Source organism: Salmo salar, chromosome 13, assembly GCF_965601325.2.
Source record: "Salmo salar chromosome 13, fSalSal1, whole genome shotgun sequence".
Taxonomy (NCBI): domain Eukaryota; kingdom Metazoa; phylum Chordata; class Actinopteri; order Salmoniformes; family Salmonidae; genus Salmo; species Salmo salar.
Window position 1 is genome coordinate 15,878,537 of NC_138303.1, and position 18,826 is coordinate 15,897,362.

At 39.2% G+C, this 18,826-nt stretch overlaps 1 long non-coding RNA gene across 2 annotated transcripts; it reads left to right on the plus strand.

The window, feature by feature from the left end:
* Positions 1–10,531: 10,531 nt before the first annotated feature.
* On the plus strand, positions 10,532–14,961 carry LOC106566517 (uncharacterized). Of its 2 annotated transcripts, none has more exons than XR_014379987.1 (4): positions 10,532–11,274; positions 13,249–13,416; positions 14,318–14,451; positions 14,645–14,961. It is a non-coding gene; the product is annotated as an uncharacterized LOC106566517 (long non-coding RNA). The 2 variants fall into 2 exon arrangements; XR_014379988.1 differs by having other exon boundaries at positions 10,533–11,205.
* The last annotated feature ends 3,865 nt before the right edge of the window (positions 14,962–18,826 follow it).

Sequence of the window (18,826 nt, forward strand, 5' to 3'; positions counted from 1 at the left end):
CTAAATTGATTTTGTTTTCTGATGACACTATCTATCTATTCATATTTGTGCAAATGGACACAATTCAATGGATATCATTCAACAAAGAGGTAAGACTATGTACTGTAGGCTATAATAATATGTTAAAGGCTAGCTGTATTGGGATGACTGAACTGCACACTTTTGTGTCTGTAGGTATATGAGGAGGCATAAAAAGGTATGTCAGTAGGTAAAGGTGTTATGCAGATCACATGAACCATCCTCCTCCCTTACCTCTTCAATGAAAATCCCATAGTCCTCTACATTATGGACCAGGTATGTCCATAATACAGTTTTTTTCATTCATTTTTACCACAAAAACCAAGGTATGAATATTGTTGAGTGCATGTTTTGTTGATCATCTGTATTTTTTATTCACAGACATCACCCTACCTACACTTCTGATGAATATAACAAGAAACCTGTTAGATCACCATGCACTGTAAAATCATTCTGGCTGTGGATACGGAGAACAACAACACATTAACATCAACAGGACAGAGGATACGGAGAACAACAACACATTAACATCAACAGGACAGAGGATAAACCCATTGGACTTGGGACTCTGCTGGGAGTTTACCTCATATTGGGATTTTAGAACTCTGCTTTTCTAATAAAATCACAATAAACACTGAGAACTAAAATGTTGTGTTATTGTTGTTATTGTTATGCATATTATTATTAATAATAATAGGGGAGGGTAGTTAAAACATTTACCCCAAAAGGTTCTCCAAAAGGTTCTCCAAAAGGTTCTTCAAAAGGTTCTCCAAAAGGTTCTTCAAAAGGTTCTTCAAAAGGTTATTTGAGGATAAATGAAAAGGGGTTCTTTGTAGGTGTTCCCCCATAGGTTTAATTTGAAGAACTCCTAAAGGATACTCCAGGAACCTTTTCCTTTTATAGTGTACAGGGATTTGTATTCTGGTCAGTCATATTATATAGTGAAAATTCCATAGGTGTTATTATTGTGTTAATTGACAAGTTGAATCAAGAGAGATACCTCTGGAACAGCTGGCGGTCCCTGGGGAGAGAAGTAAGAACCACTGACTGATTTAGACAACCTTTCTCAAATGGCACTAGGCCGTACGGGAGTCTTTCACAAGACACCGTTACTGACCATAGTCATAGGGTGAATTCGGAAAGAGTGGGACAAGTAGGACAACTTGAAGTAACTAAAGTGGGACAGTCTTATATGCTTTTCCAATTGAGGAAAGAGATCCAGTTTACATTCGGGACCCCCTGTACTCAGGTTTGGGGGGGGCTCTGGTTCTTGAAGTACTACTGTATGTCCTGTTCTTTTTTTCGTGTAGTACTGTTATTAGTAGTGTTATTAGTAGTGTTAGTAGTACTGTTAATAATACTGTTATTAGTAGTGTTATTAGTACTGTTATTAGTACTGTTAATAATACTGTTATTAGTACTGTTATTAATACTGCTATTAGTACTGTTATTAGTACTGTTATTAGTACTGTTATTAGTACTGTTAATAATACTGTTATTAGTAGTGTTATTAGTAGTGTTATTAGTAGTGTTATTAGTACTGGTATTAGTACTGTTATTAGTACTGTTAATAATACTGTTATTAGTACTGTTATTAGTACTGTTATTAGTACTGTTAATAATACTGTTATTAGTAGTGTTATTAGTAGTGTTATTAGTAGTGTTATTAGTACTGGTATTAGTAGTGTTATTAGCAGTGTTATTAGTACTGGTATTAGTACTGTTATTAGTACTGTTAATAATACTGTTATTAGTAGTGTTATTAGTACTGTTATTAGTACTGTTAATAATACTGTTATTAGTAGGGTTATTACTAGTGTTATTAGTAGTGTTATTAGTACTGTTAATAATACTGTTATTAGTACTGTTATTAATACTGCTATTAGTACTATTATTAGTACTGTTAATAATACTGTTATTAGTACTGTTATTAGTACTGTTACTAATACTGTTATTAGTACTGTTATTAGCACCGTTATTAATACTGTTATTAATACTGTTATTAGTACTGTTACTAGTACTGTTATTAGTACTGTTATTAATACTGTTATTAATACTGTTATTAGTACTGTTATTCATATTGTTATTAGTACTGTTATTAGTACTGTTAATAATACTGTTATTAGTACTGTTATTAATACTGCTATTAGTGCTGTTATTAGTACTGTTATTAATACTGTTATTAGTACTGTTATTAGTACTGTTAATAATACTGTCATTAGCACTGTTATTAGTACTGTTATTAATACTGTTATTAGTACTGTTATTAGTACTGTTATTAGTACTGTTAATAATACTGTTATTAGTACTGTTATTAGTACTGTTAATAATACTGTTATTAGTAGGGTTATTAGTAGTGTTATTAGTAGTGTTATTAGTACTGTTAATAATACTGTTATTAGTACTGTTATTAATACTGCTATTAGTACTATTATTAGTACTGTTAATAATACTGTTATTAGTACTGTTATTAGTACTGTTACTAATACTGTTATTAGTACTGTTATTAGCACCGTTATTAATACTGTTATTAGTACTGTTATTAGTACTGTTACTAGTACTGTTATTAGTACTGTTATTAATACTGTTATTAATACTGTTATTAGTACTGTTATTAATATTGTTATTAGTACTGTTATTAGTACTGTTAATAATACTGTTATTAGTACTGTTATTAATACTGTTATTAATACTGTTATTAATACTGTTATTAGTACTGTTATTAGTACTGTTATTAGTACGGTTATTTGAGTTAATTCTGAAAAAGTGGAAAACTTTTTACATTTCCGTCTTCTGTTACCCCGTCAGACGTCTATTCGACATATTATCCCAACACATTAGGCATTTCTGAAATCCTTAGATGTTTCCTAATCACCAAAAATGTAATTGTCATTTTGGTACAATTAGGACTATAATGATGGTGTCCCAGTTTATTAAACATTTTGTCCCAGTCTACCAAATACGAACTGAAAATATGGTTTTAACTCCTGTGAATATGATCAACGTTTTATATATATTTTAAATTATGAAACATCTTGAGAATTTCAGAAATGTAACTTAATATGTTGGATAGATGTTCCTCTTATTGCATTCACAAACTATTCATACCCCTTGACTTATTCCACAGTTTGTTGTTACAGCCTGAATTCAAAATATATATATATTTTTTAATTCACCCATCTACACACAAAATCCCCATAATGACACAGTGAAAACACTGTTTTTAGAAATGTTAGCAAATGTATGGAAAATTAAATACAGAAATATCGAATTTACATACGTAAGTATTCACAACCCTGATTCAATACTTTGTAGAAGCACTTTTGGCAGTTGGGTAAATCTCTAATAGCTTTCCACAACTGGATTGTTCAACACTTGCTCATTATTATTTGTTTAATTCTTCAAGCTCTGTCAAATTGGTTGTTGATCTTTGCTAGACAACCATTTTTAGGTCTTGCCAAAGATTTTCAAGTAGATTTAAGTCAAAACTGTAACTTGGCTGCCCAGGAACATTTACTGTCTTCTTGCTAAGAAACTCCAGTGTAGATTTGACTATGTATTTGGGGTTATTGTCCTGCTGAAAGGTGAATAAATCTCCCAGTGTCTGGTGGAAAGCAGACTGAAGCAGGTTTTCTCTAGGATGTTGCCTGTGCTTAGCTCCATTCCGTTTATTTGTTATCCTGAAAAACTCCTCAGTCCTTAACGATTACAAACATACCCATAACACGATGCAGCCACCACTTTGCTTGAAAATATGGAGAGTGGCACTCAGTAATATGCTGCATTGGATTTGGCCCAAACATAACAGTTTGGATTCAGGACAAAAAAACAAAAATGTGTCAGTATTACTTTTGTGCCTTTTATTCTGTACAAGTTTCCTTATTTTCACTCTGTCAATTAGGTTAGTATTGTGAAGTAACTGCAATGTTGTTGATCCATCCTCAGTTTTCTTCTATCACAGCCAATAAACTCAGCAATTGTTTTAATGTCACCATTGGCCTCATGGTGAAATCCCTGAGCGGTTTCATTCCGCACCAGCAACTGAGTTAGGAAGGACGCCTGTATCTTTTTAGTGACTGGGTGTATTGATATACCATCCAAAGTGTAATTAATAACGTCACCATGCTCAAAGGGATATTCAATGTCTGCTTTTTTTTTGCCTATCTACCAATAGATGCCCTTCTTTGCGATGTATTGGAAAACCTCCCTTGTCTTTCTGGTTGAATCTGTTTGAAATTCACTGCTCGACTGAGGGACCTTACAAATAATTGTATGTGTGTGGTACAGAGATGAGGTAGTCATTCAAAATAATGTTAAACACTAGTATTGCACACAGAGTGAGTCCATGCAACTCATTATGTGACTTGCTAAAACAATTTTTACTCCTGAACTTATTTAGGCGTTGCCATAACAACGGGGTTGAATTCTTATTCACTCAAGACATTTTAGCTTTTCACATTTTATTTTTTATTTTAATACATTTTAAATTCAGGCTGAAACACAACAAAATGTGGAAAAAGTAAATGGGTGTGAATACTTTCTGAAGGCACTGTAATATGTAATGACATAAGCACAACCCGTTATGTAGACTGAATGACACTCACTCATGGTTGGACAAAAAGAGCTGTGAGCAAACCACGGCCCAAAATATTCAACTACATTTTAATTATCAGCAAAAGAGCAAGAAACCCTTTTGTGAAATGTAAAGAACCATTGAAGAGCTCAAAGGGTTCTTTGAGTCATTATGGTTCCACATAGAACCATCACCCTTCCCAAAGAACCCTTGAGGATCCCTAATTTTTTTTGTGTGATTGCCTATAACAAAAAAAGAAACACATAAGCCTACTACAGGGGTGGAAAGTATTGAAATATCCTACTCAAGTAGGAGTACATTTACTTTAATGACATTTAAAATGACTGGTGTAAAACTACTATTAAAACTACTGACCTTGATAATTAGCTCATTTCCCTAAGGTTAACGGAACATTGTTAAACATGATCTTTTCCATGCATTAAATTTAAAAAAAGAAGAGAGAAATGAATGTACAGTACGAACTAAGTTCACTTATATAATGTTGCAACAAGGCACATCTGTATGTAAAAAACACATTTTTTTGTCAAAAATATACTATTAACATTTGAATATAAATTGAACATTCAAAGCAATTAAAACGTATTGATGAATTAAAAAGCAATACAAAATAAAGTTAATAAACAATAAAGCTGCCAGAAATTCAATATACTGTACTTCTGACTCCAGAAATAAACATGTCTAATTCTTTCTTAGCCTTCATTCACCCCTCTTTTACTTTTACTTGTCCATAGGACTGGTTAGTGGTTAGAGCGTCGGGCCTGTAACTGAAAGGTTGCTGCATCAGATCCCAGAGCCGACAGGGTCAAAAATCTGTCGTTCAGCCCTTGAGCAAGGCAGTTAAATCATGGTTCCCCGGGCGCTGAAGGCGTAGATGTGGATTAATGCAACCCCCCGCATCTCTCTAATTCAGAGGGGTTGGATTAAATGCGAAAGACCCATTTCAGTTGAAGGCATTCAGTTGTATAACTGACTAGGTAACTCTGTTTCCTATTCACCAACTCTTTCCCTTACTTTGACACTCATTCCCTCACAAACTCCATCACCAGGGGTGGAAAAAGTACTGAAAATATCCAACTCAAGTAGAAGTGAAATGACTGACTTAAAAAAATATATAATGCTTAGCGCTAAATCAATTCAGAGCATGGAATCTTGACATAAGCAGGTAAGCTAATAGTTGATAGATAGTGGAAACGATGCTCAATGCCTAATAATCTAATTTGATCAAAGGTAAGTAGTCTAGCTGTTTTATCCAACGCATATCAATTGATTCATTAACCAAAACTGAGAAGGAATGAACCACTGTATGATGAATTTGGACTTGGACATTGATCCCTATGATACGCTAGTAGGCTTATCCAACTGTGTTGATGGGTCGGAGAATGGAACAACAACTATAAAGAAAATGAGGACTAGACAAGACAAAAGCTGCATACAGGAGCTCGTAAAACGTCACTTTATTCTCAAGAGAAGCAACCCCCATCTCAATCAGTTCACGTGACAGATAGGAATTTATATTGTTGGTACAGGTCAGACATAGGTCATCAGCTCCAATTTCCACTCAAAACAAAAAGAATCAGAAAATCCTGTATTGATAAATCAACTTGAATTCAGAGGTTGATGTAAAATACGCTAGTTAATTTACATTTGTGTACCTCCATTTAACATGATATGTTATGTTCTCCAATTCAAATGCTTTGTTACGAATTGGAACGGCCAGGTTGGGTAAATAGCCTGCCCACACACCTGTCATGTGAAAGGGGTTTGTTAAGTAGAAAAATGTACCTGTGAACAATCTTATGATCAAGTTATGTTTACCCCTTTTCACAGGGAGAGATGATAATCCCTTTAAAAGTGTCCATACCGTCACAGATCTTAATGCGTAATGCTGCGTGGACTTAAAGGCCTACAGCAGATGAAGCATCTTGTTTGCTGTATCAAATTTCTGTTGTGATTCAATGCAGTATTCAACACATTAGTCAATGTAAGAAAAGCACATCAACGGCTCCCATGGGAATCATATCACTGCATACTTCAAGTCAGGAACAGGTTAAATCAAGGGCCTCGAAAAGAGGTTTAACATGGTTATCCAACTATTGAATTACATTCATCAAGACCTTCATTGAGAACATTTAACATTCTGGATATGGTCAGATAGTTAGCAGAGGCTTTGAGCGACATTTACATTCATATGTTTTGCTCCAAAATAAAGTAATATGTCTTCAGTTGGTGCTGTGGAGATCAACAATTCAGAGATAGGTTAGTTTCACTAGATGGCAGCATTTTACCTCCCATCTGACGTTGTCAGTCTGACATTGCCTCGAAGCAAATATTCTGTCTGTGTGTGTGTGTGTGTGTGTGTGTGTGTGTGTGTGTGTGTGTGTGTGTGTGTGTGTGTGTGTGTGTGTGTGTGTGTGTGTGTGTGTGTGTGTGTGTGTGTGTGTGTGTGTGTGTGTGTGTGCACGCGCGTGCGTGCGTGCGTGAAATAGCACATATGGAATCATGTAGTAACCAGAAAACTGTTAAACAAATCAAAACATATTTGAGATTCTTCAAAGTAGCTACCCTTTGCCTTGAAGACAGCTTTGCACGCTCTCAACCAGCTTCATGAGGTAGTCACCTGGAATGCATTTCAATTAACAGGTGTGCCTTGTTAAAAGTGAATTTGTGGAATTTCTTTCCTTCTTAATGCGTTTGAGCCAATCTGTTGTGTTGTGACAAGGTAGGGTTATACAGAAGATAGCTCTATTTGGTAAAAGACCGAGTCCATATTATGGTAAGAACAGCTCAAATCAGCAAAGAGAAATGACAGTGCATCATTACTTTAAGACATGAAGGTCAGTCAATACGGAAAATTCTTCAAGTGCAGTTGTAAAAGATAATCAAGATGATGAAACTGGCTCTCATGAGGACCGCCACAAGAAAGGAAGACCCAGAGTTACCTCTGATGCAGAGGATAAGTCCATTAGAGTTACCAGCCTCAGAAATTGCAGCCCAAATAAATGTTTCACAGAGTTCAAGTAACAGACGCATCTCAACATCAACTGTTCAGAGGAGACTGCATGAATCAGGCCTTCATGGTTACCAGCCTCAGAAATTGCAGCCCAAATAAATGTTTCACAGAGTTCAAGTAACAGACGCATCTCAACATCAACTGTTCAGAGGAGACTGCATCAATCAGGCCTTCATGGTCGAATTGCTGCAAAGAAACCACTACTAAAGGACACCAATAAGAAGAAGAGACTTGCTTGGGCCAAGAAGCAAGAGCAGTGGACATTAGACTGGTGGAAATCTGTCCTTTAGTCTGACGAGTCCAAATTTGATATTTTTGGTTCCAACCGCCGTGTCTTTGTGAGACGCAGAGTAGGTGAACGGATGATCTCCACATGTATGGTTCCCACCGTGGGAACCCACCGATTAAATTGTTTTTTCCCCTTATCAATCTACACACAATACCCCATAATGACAAAGCACAAACAGGTTTTTAGAATTATTTTGCAAAAAACTTTGTTGAAGTACCTTTAGCAGCGATAAGAGCCTCAAGTCTTCTTCAGTATGATGCTTGGCACACCTGTATTTGGGGAGTTTCTCCCATTCTTCTCTGCATATCTTCTCAAGCTCTGTCAGGTTGGATGGGGAGTGTTACTGCACAGCTATTTTCAGGTCTCTCCAGAGATGTTCGATCGGGTTCATGTCTGGGCTGTGGCTGAGCCACTCAAGGACATTCAGAGACTTGTCCAAAAGCCACTCCTGTGTTGTCTTGGCCGTGTGCTTAGGGTCATTGTCCTGTTGGAAGGTGAACCTTTGCCCCAGTCTGAGGTCCTGAGCGCTATGGACCAGGTTTTCATCAGAGATCTCTCTTGTCTTTGCTCCGTTCATCTTTCCCTCAATACTGAATAGTCTCCCAGTCCCTGCCACTGAAAAACATCCCCACAGCATGATGCTGCCACCACCATGGCTTCACCGTAGGGATGGTGCCAGGTTTCCTCCAGTGGTGATGTTTGGCATTCAGGCCAAAGAGTTCAATCTTGGTTTCATCAGAGCAGAGAATCTTGTTTCTCATGGACTGAGTCCAAGCGGGCTGTCATGTGTCTTTTACTGAGGAGTGACTTCCGTCTGGCCACTCTACCATAAAGGCCTGATTGGTGGAGTGCTGCAGAGATGGTTGTCCTTCTGGAAGGTTCTCCCATCTCCACAGAGGAACTCTGGAGCTCTGTCAGAGTGACCATCAGGTTCTTGGTCACCTCCCTGACTAATGCCCTTCTCCCCCGATTGCTCATTTTGGCAGGGCGGCCAGCTCTAGGAAGAGTCTTGGTGGTTCTAAACATCTTCCATTTAAGAGTGATGGAGGCCACTGTGTTCTTGGGGACCTGCAGAAATGTTTTTTGTACCCTTCCCCAGATCTGTGCCTTGACACAATCCTGTTTCGCAGCTCTAAGGAGAATTCCTTTGACCTCATGGCTTGGTTTTTGTTCTAACATGCAGTGTCAACTGAGGGATCTTATATAGACAATTAAATTTACAACAGGTGGACTCCAATCAAGTTGTAGAAACATCTCAAGGATGATCAATGGTAACAGTATACACCTGAGCTCAATTTCAAGTCTCATAGCAAAGGGTCTGAATACTTATGTAAATAAGGTATTTCTGTATTTAATTTTTAATACATTTGCAAACATTTCCAAAAACCAGTTTCGCTTCGTCATTGTGGCGTATTGTGTGTAGATTGATGAGGAAACTTTTTTTTAACATTCATTTTAGAATTAGGCTGTAACGTAACAAAATGTGGAAAAGGGGAAGGGGTCTGAATACTTTCCGTATACACTGTTTGAGTACATTCATTGCTGGCACTTTGGGCTCTGCAGATAAGCCCCGTGTTGCACAGGACCTGGATCCATTTCAGCCAGGACAACCAGCGGTGACCCAGCGGTGACCCAAAAGCCAATAGAAAGCTGGTTGCAACAGGCTGGATGTGTCACCAGTATATATGGTTTAACAAATAGAGGTTTTGGATCTGCTTTAGATCCTGTAATAAGATAAAGGATTCCGTGCTGAGTTATTATCAGTTTCCTTCATGTCAGCAGTGACAGCTAAACCACACTGCGTGTGGTGAGGTAATCTAGTCAGAACATCAGTTCGAGCATATGTGGTCTGTTCAATGAGTACATTCTCAGAGTGCTTACGTCGGCTTGGTTACAGAGCAATGAGGACTTAAATACAACGTGGTTGAAAGTGTGGGTGGGGGGGTTGCGGCGCCAACTGTAAAACGGAAAAGGGGCCCGCCCTACACACCTGTTTTGCTCTCAAATCTTTTATACAAATAAATGTTTGCTTATTGAAAGCAATATCAGGCAACAACTTTTTATCCTATTACATTTGTGACTGGAGAGTGATAGAGGGCTAACACAGTATACTCTCTTCACTGTGTGTGACTGAGACTGATACAGGGCTAATACAGTATACTCTCTTCACTGTGTGTGACTGAGACTGATACAGGGCTAATACAGTATACTCTCTTCACTGTGTGTGACTGAGATTGATACAGGGCTAATACAGTATACTCTCTTCACTGTGTGTGACTGAGACTGATACAGGGCTAATACAGTATACTCTCTTCACTGTGTGTGACTGAGACTGATACAGGGCTAATACAGTATACTCTCTTCACTGTGTGTGACTGAGACTGATACAGGGCTAATACAGTATACTCTCTTCACTGTGCTCAAGTCTTTACTAAAGATAAGCATGATTGTATTGTTAAACACACCTGCCAATGTGTCATTTTACTGTCCTGTGAGCATGGAGCACATTGAGAGGTTATAGTGGTGTGAGCACATGTACCCTTGGTTCCCACGAGGAGTTATATTGGTGTGTATTTAGCACGTGTGTGTGTGTGTGTGTGTGTGTGTGTGTGTGTGTGTGTGTGTGTGTGTGTGTGTGTGTGTGTGTGTGTGTGTGTGTGTGTGTGTGTGTGTGTGTGTGTGTGTGTGTGTGTGTGTGTGCCCATACTGGGGCATTCAGAAGTGGTCTCTGTAGTAGCTGTATCCCTCCTCTCACCCTGGTCCACTCAGCCAGCCACACAGCTCTCTGATCCACAGCACAGCTGCAGTAAGGTGAGGGAAGGACAGAGGGATACTCAGCCAGCCACATGGCTCTCTGATCCACAGCAAAGCTGCAGTAAGGTGAGGGAAGGACAGAGGGATACTCAGCCAGCCACACGGCTCTCTGATCCACAGCAAAGCTGCAGTAAGGTGAGGGAAGGACAGAGGGATACTCAGCCAGCCACATGGCTCTCTGATCCACAGCAAAGCTGCAGTAAGGTGAGGGAAGGACAGAGGGATACTCAGCCAGCCACACGGCTCTCTGATCCACAGCAAAGCTGCAGTAAGGTGAGGGAAGGACAGAGGGATACTCAGCCAGCCACACGGCTCTCTGATCCACAGCACAGCTGCAGTAAGATGAGGGAAGGACAGAGGGACACTCAGCCAGCCACACGGCTCTCTGATCCACAGCAAAGCTGCAGTAAGATGAGGGAAGGACAGAGGGACACTCAGCCAGCCACACGGCTCTCTGATCCACAGCAAAGCTGCAGTAAGGTGAGGGAAGGACAGAGGGACACTCAGCCAGCCACACGGCTCTCTGATCCACAGCACAGCTGCAGTAAGGTGAGGGAAGGACAGAGGGACAGTCGCTCACCTTAGCTATGCTACTACACTAATTTGTACATGCATGTCACATGCCGGTTGTGTGTATGGGTGTTTGTGTTTGTGTGTTTGATGCAACGTGTGTGCATGTTGGTTGTTCAAGGCCAATCGGATCCTCTACTAAAAAGGTAAGACAGGTAACCATGAATCATCAATGAATCCGTTTTCTAAACAGTATTTCGGTTGATGTAATTTTAATGCTTGAGTATGTAGTGCCAAATGCAATGAAAAAATAGCAGATTTGTGAAACCATAGTTTTTGTTATGCATATTATATAGGTATGAGATTTTATATGTACTTAGACACCAATTATATATCTACGCCTACAAAATGTGCATTAATACGTCTTGCAGGCATGGCTTGGGTATTGCAAAACAGGGTAATTTTTTATGATAACACACGATATGATGACAGAAACACTAAAAGTAGTCTACATTTATAAATAGAACTTTTCAATATTGAATGTGAAAAACTATCAATTGTGATTGTGAAACACACATTGCTTCCTTTTGTTTAGGACTTTAAGGATTGGAAATAAATGTAAAAAATAGTGTTCCTACAAAATAATTTCTAATGTTATATATTTTTGGTTCAAGCATTAAATTAAATCTATGAAATAACCTAAATAAATAACATTGGAAATGATTTTGTAGGAGCACAATTTTTTTTTTTTTATATTTATTGATAATTGTGAAATAAACTGTACATACAGTATGCATCCTTTTCAGAACATTTTATTATACAATAATTCAAAATAACTAATTTGGGGTAACTCATTTTAAGTCCAACAGAATTGGATATTTGTACTGTAGTAGTTTACATTATTTACATAGGCAATTATAATAAATTGTTGTTGAATTAATTGAATGTCTCTTTATTGTCTACATTTTAATGAGGCATTTACAGTATACTGCTACAATGACAGTATACTGCTACAATTACAGTATACTGCTACAATTACAGTATACTGCTACAATTACAGTGACATGTTCTTTCACAGTACCGTATAATGGGGAAAATAATTTCCTGATTAGGTTTGTTATGAATCACTGTTGCTGAGTTTCAGCAGTCAGTGTGATTATTTGCTCGTTTATTTTACCTCAGCCTTCACAAAACATACAAATCTTTGAGAAGTATTTAGGCTGTCACGTATAAGATCACCAGGCCATACAGAAATACATGTTCGGAGTAATCCACCCTGTCATACAAATAATCCACTGATAATTCTGAACACCTGCAACAAGTCTACACAACATTTAATCTAATCCCATAATTGTTCTTCACACCATGTGATACTGTAAAATGGTAGGTTTTGTATTAGTGTGCATGAGTAAGCATTGTACAGAGACTGGGTGGCCAGCTCCGCTCAGCTGAAAGGTGTCACAGAGGTAGAGGGACATACATCTACAGTAGTAAGACTGGCTATGGATTCCTCTCTTTTCTGGAGATTGTCATTGTGGTTCACCCCTTATTGACTGTCAATCAATTATTAGGATTGGCTTGATAAATACATTTGTAAAAATCTTTTTTTTTAAATACTCAAAAATGAGCTCTGTTGTCTTGGTATAAACTGGGAATATCTACAGATGTAGAATCTCATCACCCTGATGCAGGAGAACTTTCCTACAATGCAGGAAATGTCCAATTTGAAGTGTATTTGAGGTTTAAAAAGGCTTCTAAAGTTTGTAGTTTCTAATTAGAAATTTCAGACATGATTTTCCCTTACGAAAAAGGTATCAACCCCTACAAAAACGTCCATTAATTATAATTTACATTTCCTGTTACTGCAGTATTCTTTTCCTGCTGTAGCAAACCAGCTCAAATTAAGATCCTACATCTGTAGTGTGTTTACATCAATACTTGTTTGTTGTGAATTGTACAGAGGCATTGATTGGACCATAGCAATCATTAACCCAATTGCTCTCTGATTGTCAGATTTGAGAGACAGAAAGAGAGAGTTGATTGAGCTGGGCCTTGATGAGCTGATCGAGCTGACGGCGCAGAGCCTGAGCCACCTAGAGATTAAAGAGCACTTCAACATCATCAAGGAAATGGTCCGGGGGGAGTATGACAAGGTGTTGCTGGTCACCCATCGCTGCAGGGGTAAGTAGTCTACTCATAGTTTAATAGGTTGAAATACTATTAGCTTTTCTTTGGTTCAATGACACAATGAAAGGTTCATTTATTTCACGTAGCTTGAAAGTGGTTGAAAGTTTTCATATCAAAGTATCCTTAGAATTGGCTTCCTAGTGTAGACTACTGCCAATTCTGGCAAAAAAATCTGCTAATATAATTTATACCGTCTGCCATATCTACAGTGTTTTCTACAGTGTTTTCTACAGTTGTCTACAGTGGTCAAAACATTGACTATGGTCATAACATTTTGCCAAGTTGTTACAAAAATACAAACTGTCCAGATAAACCTTTATAGACACTAATACAATGTATTCTGTCTTCTAACTGGACAGTGTTTTCTGCTCAAAAACCTCATATGGTCAGTGGTCACACTTGGAAAGTTGTTATGAAAATGTAAATAGAAACTATGGAGGATTTGCAGGAACACCACTCCTGTATTGTGGGTCTCTTCGGAATCGCCTTCCAATCCAATGAGCACTACGGCGTTGCCCAGGAGCTTGTTATTGGGAGGCACCTTTTTGCCGTCATCCAAGTGAAAGTAAAAGAGTAAACTTAACTCATTGTTTCATGTTGATGTAGTAAATCTATGACCTATAAAGGGTTAAAGAAAACAATTAAAATGTGCATGTTATCAATGTTATTCCTTTGAGTATCCATAAGCTCAATGTGTTGTCAAACAAATTCCATATGGACTGTACAGTCTTCTAATTCACATGTTAGACAGGTACAATGACCCCAGAACAAATGGTGTAGCCATGCTGCAAGGCACACTATCCATAACCACTGCATGGGTGCGCATTGCATTATGGGTAGTGTAGGCTTTATGTTATTAACACAAACAACACACCACCCCTCTGCTCCCCGGTAGGTATCCAAGAGTGTGCTGTGAAGCGCTGTGTCCTTCAGATCACCAGTGCCCTGGAGTTCATCCACGAGCATGGTCTGGTCCACCGTGACATCAAGCCTGAGAACATCCTGCTGCTGGACAGCCACTGCTGCTGGGTCAGTGCATTTGGAAATTATATATAGACCCCTTCCCCTTTCCCACATTTTGTTACAGCCTTATTCAGAAAAAGATCAAAGAAAAAAAGAAAAAAAAGGTTTTTTAGAAATGTTTGCAAATGTACAACTGAAATATCCCAATTACATAAGTATTCAGACCCGTTGCTCTGTACTTTGTTGAAATCCATTCCAGGTGACTACCTCATGAAGCTGGTTGAGAGAATGCCAAGAGTGTGCAAAGCTGTCATCAAGGCGAAGGGTGACTACTTTGAAGAATCTCAAATATACAATATGTTTTGATTTGTTTAACACTTTTTTTTGTATTACAAATCAAATCAAAGTTTATTTGTCACATGCGACGAATACAACAGGTGTAGACCTTACAGTGAAATGCTTACTTACAGGCTCTAACCAATAGTGCTATTTCATGTGTTATATCACAGTTTTGATGTCTTCACTATTATTCAACAATGTCAAACATTTTCAAAATAAAGAGAAACCCTGGAATGAGTAGGTGTGTCCAAACTTTTGACAGTGGTTCTATGACGATACAAACTTGACACACCTGTATTTGGGGAGTATCTCCCATTCTTCTCTGCAGATGCTCTCAAGCTCTGTCAGGTTGTATGGGGAGCGTTGCTGCACAGCTATTTTCAGGTCTCTCCAGAGATGTTCGATCGGATTCAAGTCTGGGCTCTGGCTGGGCCACTCAAGGACTTTCAGAGACTTGACCCGAAGCCACTCCTGCGTTGTCTTGGCTGTGTGCTTAGGGTCGTTGTCCTGTTGGAAGGGGAACCTTCGCCCCAGTCTGAGGTCCTGAGCGCTCCCGAGCAGGTTTTCATCAAGGATCTCTCTGTACTTTGCTCCGTTCATCTTTGCCTCGATCTTGACTAGTTTCCCAGTCCCTGCTGCTGAAAAACATCCCCCCAGCATGATGCTGCCACCACCATGGCTTCACCTTAGGGAGGGTGCCAGGTTTCCTCCATAAGTGACACTTGGCATTCAGGCCAAAGAGTTCAAACTTGGTTTCATCAGACCAGAGAATCTTGTTTCTTATGGTCTGGGAGTCTTTAGGTGCCTTTTGGCAAACTCTGTGTGGGCTGTCATGTGCCTTTTACTGAGGAGTGGCATCTGTCTGGCCACTCTACCACAAAGGCCTGATTGGTGGAGTGTTGCAGAGATGATTGCACTTCTGGAAGGTTCTCCCATCTCCACAGAGGAAATCTAGAGCTCTGTCAGAGTGACCATCACCTCCCTGACCAAGGCCCTTCTTCCCTGATTGCTCAGTTTTGGCTGCCGGCCAACTCTAGGCAGGCTTGGTGGTTCCAAACTTCTTCCATTCAAGAATGATGGAGGCCACTGTGTTCTTGGGGACCTTCAATGCTGCAGAAATGTTTTGGTACCCTTCCCCAGATCTGTGCCTCGACACAATCCTGTCTCGGAGCTCTACGGACAATTCCTTCCACCTCATGGCTTGGTTTTTGCTCTGACATGCACTGTCCACTGTGGGACTTTATATAGACAGGTGTGTGACTTTCCAAATCATGTCCAATAAATTGGATTTACCACAGATGGACTCCATTGAAGTTGTAGAAACATCTCAAGGATGATCAATGGATACAGGATGCACCTGAGCTCAATTTCAAGTCTCATAGCAAAGGGGCTGAATACTTATGTAAATAAGGTATTCTGTTTTTTATTTGTAATAAATTTGCTAAAATGTTTAAAAACCTGTTTTCTCTTTGTCATTATGGAGTATTGTGTGTAGATTGCTGAGGATTTTTATATATTTTTTAAACCATTTTAGAATAAGGCTGTAACGTAACAAAATGGGGAAAAAGTCAAGGGGTCTGAATACTTTCCAAGGGCACTGTGTGTGTGTAATATATATATATATATATATATATATATATATATATATATATATATATATATATATATATATATATATATATATAGAGAGAGAGAGAGAGAGAGAGAGAGAGAGACACACACACACACACACACACACACACACACACACACACACACACACACACACACACACACACACACACACACACACACACACACACACACACACACACACACACACACACACACACACACACAGTTACAAAAGAATGTGGACACCCCTTAAAATTTGTGGTTTCGGATATTTCAGCCACACCCATTGCTGACAGGTGTATAAAAACCGAGCACACAGCCACACAATCTCCATAGACAAACATTGGCAGTGGAATGGCCTTACTGAAGAGCTCATTAACTTTCAACATGGCACTGTCATAGCATGCCATGCTAGAGCTGCCCCGGTCAACTGTAAGTGCTGTTATTTGAAGTGGAAACGTGCAGGAGCCACAATGGCTCAGCCGCAAAATGGCAGGTCACACAAGCTCACACAACGGGACCGCTGAGTGCGGAAGTACATAGCGTGTAAAAATCATCTGTCCTCGGTTGCAACACTCACTACCGAGTTCCAAACTGTCTCTAGAAGTAACGTCAGCACAAGAACTGTTCGTCATGAATGGGGTTCCATGGCCGAGCAACCGCATGCAAGCCTGAGATCCCCATGCGCAATGCCAATCGTCGGCTGGAGTGGTGTAAAGATCGCCGCCATTGGACTCTGGAGCAGTGGAAACGCGTTCTCTGGAGTGATGAATTATGCTTCACCATCTGGTAGTCTGACGGACGAATCTGGGTTTGGCGGATGCCAGGAGAACGCTACCTGCCCCAATGCATAGTGCCAACTGTAAAGTTTGGTGGAGGAGGAATAATGATCTGGGGCTGTTTTCATGGTTCAGTCTAGGCCCCTTAGTTCCAGTGAAGGGAAATCTTAATGCTACAGCATACAATGACATTCCAGATGATTCTGTGCTTCCAAGTTTGTGGCAACAGTTTGGGGAAGGCATGACAATGCCTCCATGCACAAAGTGAGGTCCTTACAGAAATGGTTTGTCGAGATCAGGGTGGAAGAACTTGACTGGCCTGCACAGAGCCCTGCAATGTTCCAACATCTAGTGGAAAGCCTTCCCAGAAGAGTGGAGGATGATGTTGCAGAAAAGGCACTAACTCCATATTAATGCCCCTGATTTTAGAATGAGATGTTCGACAAGCAGGTGTCCACATACTTTTGGTCATGCAGTATATATGTGAGAACATGTCTATTCGTGGTAACAGGTTCTTGCGGTGTCACTTCCAGGAAACTACAGAGATGAATTATCAGTCTTCTTACAGGTCCCTCAAATGGTATAGGGGTTTATCTGGTATTGGGGTTTATCTATGTCCATACATGCTTTCCGATGCATATAATCCACACTTTTGTAGTAATACACAGCATATATAAAACATGTGAACAAAATCATGTAAAATGACAAGCCTATTCATTGATGGTCATTCTGTCAACTACAGTATATATAAGTGGATTCTAATGTTAGAATGCTTTGCAAAAATGGAACGCCTGTTAAACTAGTCTTTTCCTAGTATTTTCCATTAGTCATCCTAACACGACATAACAGTGCACACGATTTGGTCATCTAATACTTTGGCAGATTCCTCAATCACAACATTTACCACTTTCCTGTACAGCATGCCATTGATGTGGTGGACTGTTTGCACATCATTGATTTCACCAAGCAGAAGCACTACCAATTAATGCATCTCGTCATGTTATGGAAAATCAACAAAACTGGGCCTTTGTCACAGCCAAAGGCCTCCCCATTACACAAATCAACAGAACTGGGCCTTTCTCACATCCCAGCCTGGTCTCATAGACTAGACATAACATAGATAAAAGTAAATCCGGGACAGTGAAATGAGTATGATGTGATATGTTTGGTATGGTTACATAAGAATGATGGTTACTTAACCTTTTCCCTTTGTGAGTTCCAAATATCATTAACGGTCGTCAGTGTGAGTTTATTTTTTTTATGTGCGTGATGTCAGAATGTGATTGTTACGCAACATGTACAGTTAACCCGCGCTACCCTCAAACCAAGGCACGCTGCCTGCTAATTATCTAAAGGCTATGTTTCAACTTCTCAATTTGTAATTATTTTCTAACAACAGTTTGAATTGAGGTATGTTCCGCCTCCTCATTAGTTTGCATAGAAGTTGCCCATTTCACTGTTGCGGACAATTTATGTTTGAGGCTTTACTTAACTGGACAACACGAGAGCCCAAGCACTTCCCCAGATCAAGTATGCAGACATTTTCGCATCTCTATTCAGAACCCTTTTAGCAAACCCTTCCCATATCACAAACTTTTTCCCCCTGACACATTTTCTGTCTGGCACCTGTGGTGGAAGAATCCAAATTAGTTGTGTAACATAGATAATTAAGATGTCTTATCTGCATAATATGCTTATGTGATATACTT